The 19,479-nt window shown below is 45.0% G+C and overlaps 1 protein-coding gene and 1 pseudogene across 3 annotated transcripts in view; both read left to right on the top strand.

Annotated features, from left to right (window-relative positions):
- LOC126922670 (transmembrane protein 132C) overlaps window positions 1-19,479 on the top strand; it is an 81,376-nt gene that overhangs the window by 19,570 nt on the left and 42,327 nt on the right. The window lies entirely within an intron of this gene.
- The window catches only part of LOC126922741 (phospholipase A2-like), a 118,793-nt pseudogene that overhangs the window by 94,667 nt on the left and 4,647 nt on the right, over window positions 1-19,479 (top strand).

Here is a 19,479-nt window from a genome sequence, read left to right as displayed (position 1 = left end):
GCCACCCGTTACTAATGTAACGAACAGCTTGATAATTCGCGTGCATTATTTCTGCACGCGATACGATCGACGTTGTAATTATTTATCCATCGATCAGATCGACCGATGTAATCGGTTAAGATGTTGACGCGACATTTCTTCGTATTTGTGTTGCTTTCACGATACGAATGGCCAACGCGCTCGTTGTACTCAGCCGCGGTTCTCTTCAACCACGGAAGCAACATTATCGGTCGAATGGTTCCGTGTCCTGAAAATTAAATCAGACGTCGAGAAGATCTCGTTAAGACTGGCTGCCTGCTTATACTCTCGTCGTATACACGTTCATATTGAAATACATATTACATTAGTCTTTTATACGAGATCGGTGCCACGGGCTGCGAATGCAGAAATACGTCGTTTCTAGAGAGGCAAATGTTTCGAGCGACAAAGCGCCATGAATAAGTTTCGAAGGCGTGCGACTTTTCCGACGTCTTTCATTCGATGACTTCATCGCTGGTATTCCAGGCTGACGCCAGAGCAGCTACGTGCATATACACGAGTTGAATATGAGGTATGGTGTTAACGAACATACTATACCCACACATAATTAAGTCGTACATTCCATGCCAAGGTCTCCGAGTACACGACGACAGAAGTACACGAAGAGAGGATCTTGCAGGGAAATTCAATGGTGTAAAAGACGAAGTTGCGCTTCATCGACTCGTTAACGAGGAGGTCAATTTTGGTGTATCGCGGCGATACGGTGCGAACGTAGTTGAGCCAGTGTTCCGCATTCCTACGTTTCATCAACCGTGCAACGTTACTCGTCGCGTCGTCGTGGCGAATGTTTTCGTTAAGATATGTCGGCTACGCCGTGAAATTGATTAAGATTGCACCGGAACACAAGTTGGTGACGTTAAATTACTTTGGCAAGAATTTCTCGAGTAATGGGACGACGCATAGTCGTTCCAAAAATGCTCTTCGTGCGATATATACCGACGATGCAGGGAAACGCTAATGGCATTCACAGGGACGATAAGACGGGCAACTTTTGTTACGAATGTAGCCATATTTCCTTACATTATCGCTCTGTCATTGCTACACGATTCCATATTATTTTCCCGTGGCGTTCTGTGCCACAATAGCAGGATATTTTATTTCACCGCGATACCTACCGACGTATTTCTCGTCTTGCGAGTCACGTCCGTCACGGCACAGCGGCCCGCCAACCCTCTCTAAGAGTCGTCTAGATATTATCCGGTGATTGCGAGCTTTTCACCGAAAAAGGCTTTCCTAGCGGGAAAATTAAATCAAACCTCAAAGAGGGCTTGTTAGAACGAATCCGACAAGCCAACGTCGAGATACCCGCCTGCTCTCGTCTACTCGTACACCTTGCAGAGGTGATTATACACGCTAGATCTTCCTCGAACAGAGGGAAACCTCTTAAAAGTTTACTCGTTCTATCGCTTTTGGCGATAAACTTGGAAATAGAGGGACAATTTTTTAACGCGTGAAATGTTACCAGACGATACGCGCATCGTCGAGAACGAGATAGAGAAGCGTATTTTTAACGGTAGTTTCGAAACGGGGGCAGGGGGTGAGAGGGAAGTTAAAAAAGTATTCTCAGGAAAGTCTTTCTCTCGCGAATACAGTAAAGCGACTGTAAGTTAGAAGCGGAGGCTTTGCGATTCCCCGCGTTCATGGAACTTGGTCGCAATTCCGAGTTGAATGGAACGCCGACCGAAAGTTGGTTCGGTTGTTTTCGAAACATCGTGTATATTTATATATACGTTTTGTCTGTATACGTATACAGCACGTACGTTGTATCTGCGCGTATATGTGCGCTTCCGTGTCGGACAAAATATTTCCGATAAAACGCTTTACTTCTTCCTCGACCGTTAGCTCGCATCTGTTGCGTTCGTGTTGGAGCGAATAAATTGCGAATCCGGTATTGATTTTGCGCGCGAAGCGCCGGCTGAAAAGAGGAAGGCAAAGAGACGACGAGAATAAAACGACCTCCGCTTCGCCTCTATTAATCGGTTTACTTTTAGAAAAAAAAATAGAAATTTACATCGGACCCTCTCTGCCAGGCTCCTCGGACTCGCGTTGTTTGCGGAGCCGCAGCTCCGCTTCTACCCAGCTCGATGTCGTTGAATTATACAAGCTAAGAACGAGGAGACGCTTCGCGAAGATTTGCATTGCTCGCAGTTCGCGTGCTGGCTCTCGAAATGTGCAGCTTCGACTCGTTCGCTCGGTAATTTCCTCGGAAAAGCGGGCCGCGTCGGTGTCGACCATTAATTCGGAAGAAGAAAGCAACACCGGTTAAAACAATCTCCGCCCGTTGTATCGTGTAACCGCGCCAAGAGACTCGTAGCCGGAACCTGAAACGTCAGCCTAGGATACGTCGAATTGTCTTTCGTGCCGTAGCGATGTCGTAGGCGGGACACGAGACCTCGACACGTGGATACCCACGAACGTGTCGTCGTTCGACGACGCCAGCAAAAAGGTGATAACGGAACGCAACGAATCGTGGAGGATGGTACTCGACCTCGAAAGAGACCGGGGACTCGAGGGAGAGAGGTGACTTACGGTCGGGGAACTCGAGGTCGATCGGAACTCGAAGAAAGGGAGTTGTAACGCGACGTGGAAGCACGATCCGCTGAACCAGCAGAAGGAGATTCTCAGCTACGCGGAGTAAATGACGACGACGCTCTGGTTCCGGCTGTCAGCATCTTCTTCGCTCGTCGCGGTTCTGTGCTCCTCGAACGTTTCCTTTCCCTCGAATGAAACGAACCCCATAGGGCGTTGTTGCAGGGCCACGAAGGACAACGCCGGGCCACCTGCTACTACGCACAGTTTCCTGGTAATGCTGATGAAGCGTCTGCCCGTCAATTAGACGCAATTCCGGCAGCAATTAGTGGAGTTGCCGTCGACCGAATATCTTCCAGCTTTTTGCCGGACCGCTCGCTCGCGCTTCCCGTGGATACCGCATTTTTATTTGCGCTCCGTTCTCTATGGCGCTTCGTTAGATTCATTCTCTTCGTCTCTAATAGTTGGGGATTCTCGTTCATTTTACCAGGCCACTAATTACGGTGAATTGGAAAAAGCGATGTTTACTTGGAATTCCGATACAGATGGTTCGCTGCGCAACTTCCTTTCCGACGGAATAATCCGTTTTAACTGGAATTGGCTGGAATGCCTGTTTGAAGTAAGCAAACAACGAGACTCTGGACGCCACTCTTTTCTTTCTTGATAACTCGACGGAAATCATCGATATAGTGACCCTTATTCCATCAACTCGTATCGGACTGTAGCAGAATAAAATCGTACACGTACGTTTCCACAACTATATTCTTGGTACATAGACGTAGGTCTTTCGTGTTCGACCTAGTTCTAGCGTAACGTCACGTTTCGTGTGTTTCGCTATACGTGATACATTTAAATAAATTATTTCTCTTAATTTAGAGCGTTCGAAGATGTTACGCGAACTTTTTCACGTCTTTCGTCGAATGGTATCATCGACTGAAAAACGTATCAAACGCAAGTGATTCGCGTATAAATTGCCACTTTTAGGGATCTGTTTCTTCCACATAAATTTCGTTATTTTACGGAATCTAAGAAAGTCGAAACGTTTGCAACGTTATGACAAATTATTGTTTGATATTCGATAGTTTAAAAATATACGGCTCAAAATGGGTTTGCTGATACGTATGCGACCACGAAATTCACCGACTAATTCACGGCTATCATTGGCACTTCTACCTAGTTCACCGCTAGGTAGAACGTCCGCGGGTTACGCTATGGCGATTGGTGCGTACATCGCGATGAGTATAAATTGCGTTCAGAGTGCAGTTAACCCGGATAACCGAGGCTGCTGTGTATAGATCGGCTCGTAAAGCCTCTGGTTCGTGTGTCGCGTGAAGCGTGAGCTCGCTGGCGCGAATAAATGCGCTCGCCGTGTAGTGGCACGCAAGCCGCACGCATTCCACGTACGAAGGCGGTTTCGCTGTGGCCTCGTAAAGCGAAATAACGAAAAATTGCAGCAGCTCGCGCTCTCTTTTGTGCAAACTTACGCGTGGCGACTTGGCGAGAATAACTTTTCCATATTTCACGAGTCAACGTGAAGGAGACGTATGCACAGTGCACACCTTACGTGCCACCTATGGCATTCAATTTCACCGTCGTACCAGCATTTCGCTGACGATGCGACGCTATACATTTTCGTTACATGGTTTCGCGATATCGTACACGTCGGATTCATTGCGATCGAATTGGCTGGCTGCGAGACGTGGAAGCGCACGTACGAATAAAGCGGATATTATAGTCGACGCGGTATTCCGTTTAATTGAATATAAATGGGAATTAAATTTTTACGACTGGGAATCGCGACCGCCTGCTCCGTTCTTCCATTGTATAAAACCGGGGCATGCCGTTTTTCGTAATGTCGTAATAGGGCCAGCGAACTGCCAAACGGCCATAAGTCTGTGTCGCTTTAATATCGTTCACCGTGCAACACTCTCGCATCCTACTTACGCGGATATCGTGCGCTAGTAATGAAAATGCCTAGCAGACCGTCGGTGATTAACGTTCGAACGAAAATAAATCGTGCTTCCAGTTTTAGAGTAGCGGAGCACGCGAGACGAGACGACCGCTAATATTTCAGGTATCTTTTTCGTTGGGCGAACAAACGGCGGAGCGTATATCAATCGGCACGGCGAGAGAGAAACGCGGTCTCCGCTGGTCTCTCGCCCTTTTGCAATTCTATTCGCGATTCACCTACCGGAATCCTCTTACCGTTGTCAGCCATTGTCCGACGCGAAACTTGGTTCGATCGGTTCCGACCTCGACTCTCGCAACGCCGGGAATTCCTGCATTGACTTAATAACGTCGCTGCGTCGTGTCGATCTGTATTCAAATTGGCCGAAGGAAATGGGCGGTTCGAGCTGTCAGTGGCCCGAACCGTTCCACCTATCGTTCGAATACCGTTTCTCGATTTCCTCGGGGTGTAACTGCGTTACAAGCCGCCACGCGTCCGTTGCTGCAAGAAAATTGATCGAGCAATTACGCGAACCAGGCTACTCGTGCCCCTGTTTATCCGATTATCGGATAGAACGGACCCGATAGGTCGATACCCTCGACTTATGTATTTCCGTTTTACGACGAAAATAATCGAAACAGAGAGACGAGACCGGCGCGAAATCGCATCGATCCCAGCACGATTGAATAACCTGCATTTGCCAAGCCGATGTGCCAACTTTAGCGTAAAACGACCGTTCGACCGTATAAGCTGGCATTGAAACCACGCTCTTGTTCGCTCCAGTGGAACCGATGATCGATCATAGTTGCCACCATCGCGCCATATTGCTGTCGTTTCTTCTAATAAAACACGGATATACCGCTGGAGAAAGTTCAATCCGCATTCTTCGCGGACCACTCGAGATTAGATATCTCGTGCGATATGACGCTCCTTAATTGCCAGCATACGTGTCGAAAGGAACCGCCGTCTTAGAAAGTAGAATATCCCTTAATTCTCGGGGAAATGCCTCCACCAGATTAATGGCCAATTTCCCCCTCTCCCACCCCATTCCCCATCCCTAAATCTCGACCGTTTTCTTCGAGTAGAATATATGTATCTATCTACTTAGGTTATACCTATATGTATACATATGTATAGCCGGATTTACATACATTCCGATGATGCTCCGCATCGTTTCCCTCGTAGGTATCAAGTGCTGGTTCGAAACGTTGGGTTACATACATGGTAAGAGAGTAATGGAACTCTGGCATGGTTGCAAACTATCCATAAGGGATAATGAAAGCTTGCGAAGCGCCACGCATCGGTCTTGATGAAACGTGCTTTTCTATGCGGATATAGGATATTTAGCTCGTTTATCTAATTCCTCTGTTTCGTACGTGGAACAACGTACCATTAACGACGCGTAAGGGAAAATATACGATACGTAGGTTTTTCTTGAACTTTCGATTTCAATTCATTGTCATCAGTTTGGATAATTTTAATACAAACGAGATTTATACTTTAGGTGCGATACCTATTAGGTTTAAAGATGTAACTGTTAAAAAAAAAAAAAAAAAAAAAAAAAAAAAAAAAAAAAAAAAAATAGGCGGTAACAAATTCACGCAGGTTTAATAAAAGTTGGTAAATGGAAATTTGTCGAACGTGTACGTCCGTGGTGTCAGAGAAAAAGTCCGATCGCCGAGTGTATTTGTGACGTTACGCAAGCGGTTAATTGGATCTGAGAAAGAGAATTTTGAATTATAACGATAGGAGAGCAGCGAAAGTATGGCGCTACTCGGATTAGTACGTGCTAATCTGACGTATTAATGGATCATTTAGCAGTCTCAGGAGATTACTCGTATCGTGTCGCGGTTACCTATATTTACCTTTTCATTTAGAATCTTTTACTATTAAACATCGATATCAACGGCGCGACGTTTTACCCGAGTTCGTATATTAAAGTATGATTCTTTAATAAAAATACGTTGAAAAAGAAACGATATCGTTGGAAATTTTACGAGGAATAAAGCATTCAGTTTATCCATTATTTCCACGCGGTGGAAGCGTCTCTGCCCTTCGACCCGCTTAAACGTTTTAAAGCCTTCTCTATCTTCTCTCTCTCTCTCTCTCTCTCTCTCTCCCTCTCTCTCTCTCTTATTGTTATCGTTCCCGGCTTTATTGGTTCTTGAAATTAAACTTCGAAATTGCGACGGTTCAGCTGCGGCTGAGTTATTATCGCTGGCCTACTGTTCGTCCAACCTTCTCTTTGCTCGTTTATGCATCGTCTATAAGCTTTCGCGCAATGTGTGTAGAATTGATCGATGACGCGTCCTCCAGCATGCTCTTCGTCATTATCCACTATATAACGTACTGTTGTACGCTCAACTTTCCAGGGTTATGAAGTGCGTTTCGTAATCAACCCGTTGGCGTCAAATTATCTCTGTCCACGGCAATTAAATTTTCCTGCAGCTCGGACTGGAAGTTTCGCTGTTGGAAAAAAAGGGTTAAAAATTTGTCGACGCGACAGTCTAAATATCGGAAATTCCTAATCATTTATATAATTTTCAAATACCTATGGCAACGTTATTTCGTATAGAGAAATGGAATTAGTTGGTAAAAATTTTGTGTAAAATTATCCTTACCCTAAAGTGGAAACAGCGTTTCTCTCGCTGTTTCTGAAGTCGTTGTCTTTTCACGAAAGTATTTATCGATACGACAGTGCAAACGACTAAGGATTAAATCCTCGGATGACGATCTGTGCGTCGGCAAAAGTCCCATTCTACGTATCTATTTCGACGTTACCTTCCATAGGAAAACACAGTAGAAAAATAGCGGATTGTACCGACCATCCACGTTCGCTAATCAAAATTTTACCCCTTGGCCTTATCTTCGTCCACGAAAATGATGTTTTTCTGGAAGTCGATCCAGAGGAAGAAGTTTCTCCATCGGAAGAGAATAGAAAAATTGTTATTTTTCTTTCATAAAAATATTTATCAACGTGATAGCCCGAAACGGCAAGATTTCGATTCGCTGAACGTTTAAATCTTGGAAACGAATCTGCGCGTCAGCCAAAGTTCCATTTGATTTTTCGATATCCGACTGTAGCTTGTATGGAAAACACGATAGAACGGGGAACTGTATCGGTCCTTTGGACTTGCTAATCAAAAATTGTCCTCTTCGGCCCGGAACTGATAACGATCGAGGGATTGGTTAGCGGTGGAGAGAATACGATTTATCGCGGAAAAAACGCAAAAGAGCGCGGTGGAAACCGGTCACGAGAGCGCGTTCGTTACGGTTTTATTTGTTTCGGCTGGGGCAGAGGCGACGATCGATCCTCGGCGGCGTCGCAGCCGCCGTCGCCGCCGCCACCTTCCATCGCCTCTTTCTCTTGGTATCTCGGTGACTTCGACTCGCTCTACCTACACCAACCTAATCGATACTCGACCCGACTCGTCTCGATTCGACTATGCTCTCTTTCTACGGTAAAGACGATGACGAAGACGGCGACGACATCGTCGACATCACCGCCTCGGCTCGAGTCTTCCACCGAGCTTTTGTGTCTCGCAGGCGCTATCTAATCGCTTGATCGCGCTTCGAAGCACACCAGGATTCCGCTTGACTTCCCCCTGTTGACCTTCTGCTTCATCCCTCCAAGACGTCGCGTAATTATCGAACACAAACTGGATGCGACTGCTAAGGATAACGCCACTGAAATCCCTTCTCTCGTTCCTTTCTTCGTTTTTCCTACTTTTTCACAGGCGACGACGTCGATTCGCTTATCGAGATAGATTTTCCAGCGTGTTTTCCACGATGTTTTTATTCGTCGTGGCATCGCCGACACACCGAATTCCCACGACTTTGCTTTTCCCGGTGGCCAGTTAAAACGGATCCTGTCGCTAAACGAAAAGGTTCCTCGGACACCTGGATAGAAATTTCCTCGAAGAGCTCTCCACCGTTCTTCCGACTGATGCACAATGTGAAACGGTAATCTCGTTTTCCACGTTGGATGCGCGGATGATCAAAGAAAGCGGTAGACTGCTTGGCTGAAAAGAATAACGAAATTGCAATTTGCAATTTCATCGTCGGACAGAGCGTTGCTCCCGATAGAAATATTTAAATTGGAACGAAGCAGTCGTTGGTTATCGACGTTTTAATTCACCGATGGAGCACGTGAACGAGTAATTTTTGACGACTCGTCGCTTCGCTCCTCCCATGGTCGTCCCGGTTTAATTGGACGACATTACGTAAGGGCTAGCTAATGCGAGCATCAAGATCGCCGCCTCTCCAACTCTAATGTGTTATGAATTATGCACTCGAGGGTTAAGTCCCTCTTAGTCCCTCGGCTTACTTTGACGAGCCTCGCCCTCCTCTTGTATCATTATACGTTCAAGTAGAATTACCAGCGTCGTGCCGCCCGCATTTCCTAGCAGCACGGTTATTGCATAATTTCTCTTGCCCTGTCCCTTAAGCCTTTGAAGACAAACTCGGAGCGGTTTACGCGAAACACGCCTAACAGCGTTGTGCGTTGTTCTAACACCCGACGTATGCATCTAAGCCTCGGCTCCCTAAAAAGAACCTTCGCCTTTGGATATCGTAAAATACGTCGTTCAATGGACAGATTACCCCGCATTATGTGTTTTCCCGCATACGCCGTGAAAGATACTAAAGCAGTCGGATTAATTTGATTCGTTTTGTTTGAACGAAGCTTTAATACGTATTTTTCGCGAAACATTTATAAATTACACCAAGACCGGATGGAGACTTAGGATTGTATCAAATCCTGAAAGAGATCTGAGAAGCTACGTGAAAGCTACGATACATTTTTAGTAGAACCATAGATTTTACAGAGATCGTATACGTGAATTACGTTAATATAGAACGGGAGTATCTCTAATTCTTATAGTACGTTCAGGATGTCTATTCACGTCCTATACTAATTCGTATATTTGCGGTAAACATGTCGTTGTACATTTTCGTACCAATCTTAAAGTGGACCAATAAATAAAGATCGCTTCACCACAGTCGTGTCTTCGCACCGTACTAACGACATTCCAAAGTGTTTTATAATAAAAGTTTTGCCTGATAAGGCGATAAGTTACTTTCACGAGCCAGTTGAAATATTCGATGATCGTAACAAGCTTAATCCCTTTTATCATCGTCTCGCGTCTCGTTCTCGAGCAACGAATCCATACTACCGACTGGTCTCGTTCCAGGCTGTTGAACCGGCCACCATCGGGCTGTATCCATCGGTTTTCTTTATTTCCGGCCAAGGAATTACCGTTCCCAAGAAAACGTGCTCGCGAGACTTATCTGGCAGCCGCGTGCACAAGTTAGCGTGACGGAAAATGGGTGGGTGCATCTATTTTCGTTCGCCGGTCACGTAACTACTATGCGGACATACATTATGCGTTGCTACTCGAGGGTATTCATCGAGGTTGCGGCTTACACCTCTCGTGAGCTCTCTCGGTAGCTCGCGTACACATCGATGTGCCTGCGTAACAACGTATTTCGTGGTACGTAGGCGTCGGAAGTGGATGCGTATTACGCGTCAAGAGTTGCGGAGAGTTTCGCCTGTCTCGTACTCTCTATCTGTCGGAAGTAATTACACGCCACGTACTGTCCGATTGCCGGGGAAAAAGTTGTCTCTTTGATTTTTACACTCGACCAACCGTGCTCACGCTACAGCCTGCACAAACGATACATCTTAATGCGTCATTCTTGCCACGGATTATCAATCTTCCCGTGACCGCTACGAACCCTTTGATCGGTGCTTAACTTTTTTATAAATCACCGCATCGATTTCGTTTCGTCGCATCGCGTCTCCGATCGATCAATCACGCGGCTGGGTTTTCATGGATGAAATATCTCTGTATTTTTCTCGTTCCAATGGGTTATAGTGCATTACGAAAGTATTCCAACACTTATCACTGAAACTGTCCATTCGCCGATTCGGTCTCACCGATACGCCGCTTGCTAGAATATGTACTATACGGAATAGATACTTGGATCAAGCGGATTTACTCTTCGATTCCTTGCTACAATGTTGGAAAATCTCATCGAATATGCTTTCTGAGGCCACGTACGTGCTCGTAAATTATATGTTATTTTATTATATGCTGTACGCGTGCGCTCGTTCAAACGCTTGTCCGTATAACGACGCCTGGTATTAGTATGGTTTTATTAACGCGTAAATGAAATAAGATAAAGTTAAATTAAATCAGGACCGTCAGTGTGGTAGAAAATATTTCGAAATTTCATTAGCATTCTAATAAGACAGTCATGAGGGCAATAAGGGAATCAAAGTTGTTGCAGAATTATAAACTTTACCAATACGAGCACGACAGTCGAGACTCGCGACGGTATTAATAAAAATTCAGAATATTCCATATAACGTAATATATTCATAAAACGTATCTGCGAGTATCGAAATACTTTCACGGGCCTGTGTGTGTGTGTGTGTTTGTGCACGAGCTTCTTTCGCGTGTTTCGTGGCGCATTTATGCCGGAACTTTCATATAGAATGACATATTACGCGATAAGAATTTGCCAGCGCCAATTCTTTCTTCCATAGCCAGGTAATTTATGCTATGATAATCGAGGTAATAAACGACAGGCAAATAAAACTCGTGGTTCGAAAAGTTTTCCTAGATTTTGACGATCGCTAACTCTGGCCAGCTAACTCGTTGAAGATCTTCGATTAAAACTTTTTCCACGATCATTTTTTCTTCTTTGAACACTCCATTCGGCGTAAATCTTTGATACCTCGGCCGGTCGTTTTCGATCGTGGGTTACGATAATCTTCGCGCACCGGGCTTTTTGATTATTCCTCGCGACGCTTCGCACGCGTCATTCACCGGAAATGCGTTGGATCGTGCAGAATGTTCGCGGCATTTCCGACGGCGCCAGCTTTCAACGCTTTTCACCTGGCCGGCAAATGCTCGGCATACCTCTGCCCACCTAAAAATCAACACGTGTCCCACAGGCGCACCCCAGAGTTGGCCTGTGCACAAGTTGCCCGTACTTTTATCGCATTGTGAAACGGTCGAGAGCGAGAAATCATGAACAGGAACAAACTCCGCTTTCGGTATCTATATCGTATCGCGCGAAAGTCTATGAAGGAAACAGCACGAGGCTGCGATAAAATTGCCAGCCGTAGAATTTCTTTTTTAACCTTCCGGAGATTGCGTTTGATCTGACAGAAACACCTGCCACTTTTGTCGTAAATATTTTTTGATGGTTACGGCGTACAAATAGTTGACGAAATTTTTATGTCGCTCACCGATTAATAACGCTTTGGGCATCTACCGTGGAAAGCTTTTTTATCATGGTGTCTCAGTGTAACGCGAAATGTAAATACAAACAACCAGATATTTATTATCGCGGTATAGTCGTAACGATAGCAGAGAAGAAAATTATTGCCATTTCTTCCCCCTCCTCCCGGGGAAGAACTAGTGTTCCGATACTTGAGCGATGATATACAGCTATAGGTGGGCCAGTTATACCTATAAATCATTTATATTTCATGAGTACTCTTTTGTATGAAAAATGTCTATATCTGGAAGAAGCGATGAAAGGGAAGAACGAAGAGGTGGAAAGGGTGCAGATACACCGTGACCTACGACGAAACGTTTAGTATTATGACCTCCGCAAGGTTAAGGAAAATCCTCGTTCGTTTTACGCTCAGGATATAGCTGACATTTGCCGAAATATGTTGCACGATCCTTAGGAGAGGAAATGGTCGCGTGCATATTCCGTAGGTTAGATATTATCGCTAGGAACAGGGCAATATTCGGAGTGACAAAGTACGAGGAATTAGGGACAGGAAGGTAAAGCACGGCGGAGTAGCGCTCGATCTTGATAATTTGACGAACAGGCAGCGAGGTCAAAGGACGATATCGATAGGCTTCACGAGGCTGATTATTTTCTCGATTCCGGCGCATTCAGCGCTGCCGCTATTAGTCTCTGGCAGCTGCGATGCCAAGGCCATTCCCAAGGGACATTGGAATTGCTTCCGCTCGTATTTGAACTGGCTTTCGATATTCATGCGGCCGAAATGAAGGAACGGAGCCGTATATATCAGGGCCGTGTACCTTCGCGCCGGTTGGTTCCAATTGTTCGCGTGTAGAGGTGTCCTTTTTCTGTGCTCGACGCCGGCTGAAGAGCCCACTCGTGCCGATCGATCGATTGGAAACTATTCCCGGCCATTACGCCGGAGTAGTCACCAGTGGGAGAAGGACGACTTCACCGGGGGAGGCCTGTTGCCACGACGGAGACAATAAACGAGGAGAAAACGCGCGTGGCAAGGGGCGGCGACCATCCTCTCTCCCTCGTTCCACTGAATACGAGTGATTCATTATGCATCCGACAACTGCAAGATCTGTGCAAGTGCAACAGAGGAAAGTACGTACGCGTAGCAGAGCGACAATCACGGTAACGATGGCCTAATAATGGAAACAAACGGTAGCGAATCAATCGGGGCCATTTTAACGATCGATGTGCCTAGAGGGTTGCCACTGTTTCTTCTTTTTCTACGCGTCGATCGACCCGCTTCTCAACGTCGATTCGCTTTGATTCGCGGATGGCTCGTTCCTCCATAGAGCACGATACGGATCTAACGAGGCATAACGGGTAATCGAGCACGAAGAATGACAAGTGCGTTCTTCTGTTCGTAATTAGCAAGACGCCTGTCGTTTCTATCCGAATCGTGGCAATCGATCGAACGTACGAAGAAAACGAAAATTGGAATCTCGTGAACGATTACACAACGATATGTACGAAGGGAAACGATTCGTTAAAGCTGTTCGAATAAATTAGAACGATATAGTAAAAGTTGATAAATGTGGTCTCGATAAAATATTATATTATAGAAGAGCATCTTATAGGAACAGGTTATATTTTCTGTCTGTATTTTGCTCCGTTTATTTCCATCGAGTGCGGTAAATCGGCGTTTCCTCGTGTAGTTAAATAAATAGACGAATCTTTTTTCGTCGAATAGGAGTTTTCGTTCGAGATTAAAAATTCAACGCATCGCGTACCGGGCGATGTTCGATATAACAGAAGCGTAGGAAATTTAAGTGGATAAAAAGTAAATGTCTATTTTTCATCTGAATCGATTCGCCTCTCGGTATTTGCACTTTCGATGGCTTCCTTTTTATCCCAGATATGTTTCTAGTTGCATAGGTAAATAGTAAATACGTTTCACTTGGCGACTACCTAAATGGAATATTGGAGAAAAAGATTGAAAGAAATAAACGGGCAGACAGTGAAAAAGAAACGCGTTAAATTACCATTTCCATTGCAAACAAAATCTCAAGAATCTAAATACCGAGAAACGGATGGCACGTGCTTAATTTAACATTCCCGGCAAAGTACATTTTTGCATAATTCAAATACGTTTCTGACGCGAATTCGAGAAGCAAAAGTCTCCGTGGAAACGCGTTTCAAAGAGCTGCTGCTGTCTGTCGAGGATTCAATCCGCCATAGAACTATACAAAAAACGGTTCTTTTACAAGGAACATCAAAGCATTTGGGGCGGCCGAGCTTGGCAGGAGTCTCGGTCGAAGTTGAAACTCTCGCCGCCGTCAAAACCAAAAATTCGACGGTAACGATTTTCGAGAGCGTGATATCGAATCAAAGCGCAGACAGTAATCGGTCGCTCGTCAATTTTCTAATCTCATCGAAGATGTCAGATATTTACTGCGCGGAGCAGATCAAGATTCCGCCGGCGTACCCGAACATTATAAAACAGTATGCGAAAGCCGCCATTCGTACACAACCGTACGATCTTTTGCAATGGACTTGCGCTTATTTTCGAGCCCTTGCGAACTGCGATATTCCCCCTGTCAAAGTAAGTGCCTAACCTGTTCCTGATTTTCTTCGGATTTTTTCGTTTTCTCTTCTCGAGAGACGTTAAAGGAGTTGTTCCGGGAGGGTGGGGGTGAAAGGATGACGCAAGAAGAATACAGGGGATGATAGCTAAGATCGAGAAAAATGAAATAGGATAAGGAACTCGTGCAGAAAAATCGTGGTGCGCGTTTAATCTCGCCGGTTTGTCTCGTTCGAAGATAAAGCGAAACGTGTGTCGCTGACGTATCTTTTCTACATCCCTATTATCTTACAAAGGGATGATTAAAGTTTATTCCAACGGACGTTCGTTCCTTTTCGAGTGCTTGTTCGAGTAGCCTCGTTAAACGTAATCTTTTCTATCGCATCCATTGTACGTTATACGTTTAAAACCCCGTCGATCCGTATCGTATAATTAAGCGGATAGATAAGTAAATCAATCCTCCGGCTAAATTTAATTATTCAAGTTCGGTTAATGGCATTTCGTTTGGTTTGCATGGTAGAGTCCGTTTAATCAGTCTCGAAGCAGCGCTAAGAAACGTGTTCCATAGGTTGAATCAGATTTTCGAACACAATTAAGAATTTCGTACCAAGCACGATTAATTCTCGTTGGTTTTCGAGCACGCTAACTTTCGTTATACCTTTCAACGTGTTTCTGCCATCGCGATACAAACCGGCGAAAAAAGGGTGACTCTTTTTATGAAAAATTAAGTGGAAAACGTAGAATAAAGATTTACGTACGAAGCTTCGGCTGGCCGTGATTTATCGCGATTTTTATTGCAACGATCGTACATGTACGAAGATCGTGAATCGAGGCATGTAAATTGAAATATCGATCGACTCAGGCTCCATCGGGGGTCATTAACAGCGTACAACTTTTTTGTTCGATAGGAATTTACCGGGATTCTGTCAATTCGTTCGCCTAGAATCTAAATTTCCCAGATTTAATTGCGATCGGTTCGATTAACCAGCCAGACTGAGGAAAATCGATTAACTCGGTTAATCGAAACGATCGCTGTAAATTAATCCGCTCGGTCGAGACCGCTGGCCGTTTATTGGCCACCTCCAACGCCCACCTTTTCAGGATTTTTCTTTTTTAACGTTGATGCATTATAGACGACGTCCATGACCGGACGCGAATAGAATCCAGTTATGGGATTCCAGCCTTGAACTATCGGATTTCCCTATTTTCCTAGTTTGTTCTCTTAGCATTTTTTGCTCGCTTCCAACGACCAAAGTAATCTCGGTCTGACATAAAGCATCCACGTCCGTGACCCGAAACAATACTCGAAGGATTTCGGTCCGGCCGAGACATTGCTCGTGCTATTTTTACACAGGGTGTATAAATTTCAAGCTTTATCTCGACAAAGACGTTTCCAGTAATGCTTATTTTGTTTCCAGAGAGAAAGACATCTTACGATGTCCGTTGGTTAACACGTTATAGCTTAATAAATTCGTCACGTACCAAATTACAACGCCTACCTAAATGAAAACACGTAGTTACGTTAAAAGAAAATAAAAGCCACCTTGAAATCTAGGCGTTCGCCTAGATAAGATTCCCGAGCTTCGTAAAATAAACTGTCTCCTTCGAAACAAGTTCCACTTGTAACATATTTTCCAACGACCAATAGTTAAAACAAGCTAACCAAATAGCAAACATAAAATAGATTCCGTGCAATCGCCCCTATATCGAGATTCTTGCTTTACTTTCTCTCTGTTGTTTCAAATAAGCGTTAAGCAAACGGTTATTAACCGGCGAGAACGAAACGGCGTTGCAAGGTCGAAAGAAAATTTTCACCTTCGATCGTCGCGTTTATTTCTGAATTACTATCGTGTTTACACGCGATCCTTTAACGGCCTATGAACCCACGCCGTTTCTTCCGCTTGCGTAAAAGCTATCGATCTGTCGACGCCACAGTTGTTACAGTTTACAGTTTACCCTTTACGTTAACTCTGCGTGATCGAGTTACGGACATTGCCTATGACCTATCATCGTTAATAACGTAACGTCCCGAGCAATTGTCCGCTTGGTGATCATAGATCGTTAACCTTGCGGTATATTTTCTTAGGAAAGATTAGAGTACCCTCCCTTCAGCCATCCATCAGGTATCACTCCTGGCTACCTGAAGACCCTCGTGAACGTGTTCGGTCACGTGGAGAACGTTTGCCCGAGAAGGATACTGTCAAGCTGGCAGGGCATCTCTTTACCCGAAACCACCCTTTTCCGAATGTTGCTGGTAGGCAAATTTTTGCCCGAGAAAGAGTGCGACTTTTACAAATTCCTGGCGATCGCTTGCGGATTCTTGGGCAAGGTAAGCCGTCTGGCCTGAAAATAGCACCTCCCTCCCAACATTCTCGTATGAAATACCTAAAATAGAGCCTGCCTATAAGCCCACCTCCTCCTCTAGCGTGTGATCTTTATTGCGTCCTAAGAATAGTATTTTTAGACCAGACTCGTTCATCGATTTAATAATCTCTTGGTATCAACGTACATCTCGTGATTGATGAAGCAGCAGCGGTTTTTATTGCGTGGGTGTATCGGTATAAGCTGGCATAAACACGGGCACTTTTTTAGCCCGGTCGGCAACGAGTCGGCACGATCATAGTTTTTACCGCAAGGTCGTTTATTAGTCTAAAATAATTATACCTCTTGGATCCTCTTTACAAGAAAATTCAGTGGTGGCAAACGCGTAACGGATAAAGATAGTTCGATCTTTTTTTCGGATTATACGAAACGTTATCGGAACGATTTACTAAGAGCTTATGCTCGAAACAAAGCGTTCAACTAGTTAATGAAATTTTTCTCCGCCGTGAAAGAGAACGTTTCTCAACGATCTTTTTGTATCAACGATCTTTCGAAAATACATAAAATTGCTGCGGACGAGGCACGTTCCTCCGCCATGTATTTCATTCACCGGACCTTAATGCGAATCGATGAATCATCGTTACCGGCTGAATTAAATTAATCACTCGCCATTGTTGCCGGCTACCAATTCGCGCCGATTCACCTACATCCTTTGTGACTTACCCCTGCAGAATCTATTCGAAACGATGATATACGTGTGCGAATTGCTGACGGAGGAGCCAGAAGGCGGCTCGGCGATGATACCCGTGCGAACCTTCGTCCGCCTCTACGAGTATCTGGCGATGCTCGATTGCAGCGGCGAATGTCCCTATGTGATAATGGAAGATGACACGAAGGAGATTTCACCTCCCAGTGAACCGTCCACCCTCACCAGCACCTTCGACTCTAAACTGTATCTCGTGCCATCCGCAGTGGAAGAGGTAAAAAGCGAATTTACGATCACGTTTACACCATCGCGGATGATTCATCCACCGTGAAAGAACGGAGAATTTATTCCGGAGATCGTAACGCTTATAACCAGAATTAAACATTTTTATAGCGCAATGATCTTAGATAGTACGTTGATCTAAATTATTTCGATTAGAAACAATCGTCGTAAATAGCCAACGTTCTTTTCGCTTACACGGCGATAATCATCGATGACGGAACTTTCTTTCTTCGGGTTATTAACGAGTTAAAAATTAATTTGTCAATGTAAAATTCGTTCTTCGATCGATTACTCGAAGACTATGGTTGTTTACTCGTTGCTGGACAAATTTGGACGTATCACTGTCGCTTCGTTATGAATCATCATCCGTTTGATTCATCAGAAATGGAGATTTGCCCTACTTTATTCATTGGCCACTTTAGACACTCGCTTTGACTGGAATACAGACGAAAACAATCTCTACTCCTTGCGCTGTTCTTTAATCAGTTACTCGAAAACTAGGTTCGTCAGTAGCAATGGCTGTTTACTCGTTACCGCACGAGATTACACTTATCGCTGTGTCTCACCACTACGTATGAATCATCCATTCACTTCGATATTTTGTACGCTGGTCGCTTTAGACGTTCGCTTTGCGTGAAATACGAGTATGGATGAAGACAATCTCTATGCCTTTCATCGTGGATGAAACATTCGCGCGTCAAACGTTGTAAAGCGTAAGTTCACCTTAATCCCATTTTTCATCGAATCGAAAGTTCGATTCGCTGGTCGATACGCGAGTACATCGTTTAATAGAGAGGAAAAATGTAGCTACGCGTGCGTTCTGTGGCGCGATGTACAATTCGGTCGGAGATTATCTACTGTGGTTCCCGGTAGCTTATTCGGCGAGTGGCGAATGATTTTTCAGAGCATTCGGGATCGGTCGCGATTAATGGAACGGAAAAGGTTGCGAGAGCAAACGGGCGACTCGACGAGCTCGTCGAGTGCTTTCCCGGCAATCACCAAATATAATTTCGTTAATAACGCACCGATGCAAATGGAATCGCCGCGCAATCGAAACAGGGCCAGAGAAATAATTACTCGATGCGTGGAACCGGGTGTTTCAGCGCCCTCGGTAAACGGCGAATCGCGGATGCGTAGCGCAAATTTACAGAACGTACTGATTGTAGCATATTTTAGCGGAAACGCTGCTTTTCCCTGGTGTGACGCGAGTTAATTCAGTGAAAATCGATCGGATCCGAAGGCAGAGGGTACCGATACTCGGCCAATTAATGCTTTTGCCAGTCATTCCTCCCCGTTCTCTCTGTCGTTCTCCGACAAACATGCCACTTTTAATCGAACTGCCGTCAGGAAGAAGAATCCGGCAAGCTGGATGTTTGTCCGTTTACTCCCAGCGAAAGTCGATCTTCCGGGATCTTACAAGTTTTGAAGGATTACAGCGGCGACGCACGACCTTCCGAAGTCGACGAAGCGCAGCAGGAAGTCGTCGTTGAGGCGCTAAAAGACCGGATCGACGTCGGATCGATGGTATCGGAGAAATTATCGGAGAAAGAGGTTCGTAAATAAGCGGAACGTATCGGGTCGTATAAAAAATACGAGCTGTGGATAAAAGCGCTACTTGGTTTAATTATGTCGCGGTAACGAATGTTGAATCGCGTGGATTGGATAGCTGATTTTCTACCTCGGAGGAGCGTTGAAAAACCGTGTCCCTTTAATTTCGCTTCGGCAATGAGTTTACTGTTTGCTCGTCGTTCGTTAAACGTTACGATTTTTCTCTGCCGGCAGACCGAATGGTAATCTTGCCATCGTTTCCCCACCGTTCGGTGTTTGTTTGACGACTGAAAAAAACAA

This window comes from Bombus affinis, chromosome 12 (assembly GCF_024516045.1).
Source record: "Bombus affinis isolate iyBomAffi1 chromosome 12, iyBomAffi1.2, whole genome shotgun sequence".
NCBI classification, from domain to species: Eukaryota; Metazoa; Arthropoda; class Insecta; order Hymenoptera; family Apidae; genus Bombus; species Bombus affinis.
The sequence above is the reverse complement of the archived record's forward strand: the minus strand, read 5'-3'. Positions and strand labels throughout refer to the sequence as shown.